This window comes from Condylura cristata, unplaced genomic scaffold, assembly GCF_000260355.1.
Source record: "Condylura cristata isolate star-nosed mole 26May11 unplaced genomic scaffold, ConCri1.0 scaffold00045, whole genome shotgun sequence".
Taxonomy (NCBI): domain Eukaryota; kingdom Metazoa; phylum Chordata; class Mammalia; order Eulipotyphla; family Talpidae; genus Condylura; species Condylura cristata.
The window spans coordinates 90,215-91,516 of record NW_004567146.1 but is presented as its reverse complement, the minus strand read 5'-3'; positions in this window follow the sequence as shown (position 1 = coordinate 91,516).

Genomic DNA, 1,302 nt, shown 5'->3' with positions numbered 1-1,302 from the left:
TGTAAGTAGCGTCATTTGAAATCAGCCACCTTAAAGAAGATTTAAAATGAAGGAATGCTGAGTTGTTTTTTCTGACCACAGTGTTTACACTATGGGAGTGTAAATTCTGGATACAAAAGTAATGCATATTCCTCATAGATATCATCAATCAGAATGTGTAAAGAAAAACACTCACCTGCTGAGATTGCGCAGAGTGATTATTATTTCTGCTCCAAGTGCCTCCTCTGAAATATTTTTTCTTTTAAAGGTTCATTTATTTATGCACATAGAACTGGGGTACAGGCCAGAAGTGCAGGGGCAGTGAAAGGATTCACCAGAGACAGAGCGGGGAGCAGGACAGACAGACTGATGGAGAACACTGCTGAGGGGAGCAGCGGGCAGATCAGGAGAGGTCTGCCAGGTGCCATGTGGGTCGTTTCCTGGCCCAGGATGGTACTTGTGCTGCAGTGGCTGCAGTAGCTTCACAGTGCTGCGCAGGCTTAACCTGTTGTGCCCCCAGGAAGGGCCCCTCTCTTGTCCTGTGTCTTCAAACGATGCTGCTCCCTCAGCAGAAGCGGCCTGGCCAGGCTGGCAGCACCCCTTTTCCCCTCCCCGCGGCTCCGTCTTCGAGCCGGTGAGAGTGGCGGCGCTGTCTGCTGGCCCGAGGTCACTAGCGGCAGGAACCTCAGACTCACGTCTGTGGACAGAGTGGACCCAGCTCCCGTGACAGGAGCACGGCGGGGTCACCTCCCCTCCAATGGCAGCAGTGGCGTCTTCTGCACCCTCAAACACTGTGCCTGGGGGACAGGCTCCCGGCCCAAAGGGCGCTAAGTGACCTAAGCACAAGCCAGTCCCCACACTCTGAGGGACCCGGGTGATTCGCTCTGGAGGCCAGGACGTGCGTTCAACGCTGAGGGTGAGAGAGGCCCTTCCCGCAGAACACCTGGGCTTGGAGAGGGAATATGAATCTCTAAAAGTAGGAGTCTGGGGTGGTGATGAGACAGGAAACGGGTGCCCATGGGGTACTGGGTGTGTCTGGCTCCACCGCTCACAAGGCAAACCCAGCTCCCCACAGCCACCCGGACCCCGGCCTAGGCTGGCCTTGGGCACAGGCGCTCAGGCCACTGCAGCTTGGGCAGCTGCTCCCATGGCAGAGAGGAGTCAGGCTGGCCGGGGCTCAGCAGTGGCCAAATGGCTGCCTGAGAGCGCCCTGTGGCCAGCTGCACGGTCTGTGGCCCATGCTCCACCCTGGCCCACCGCCCCCAGGCCCTCAATGCTCCAGCAACGGGACTGTGTCCTCCCCGCTGTGGTCTCAGGTCTACC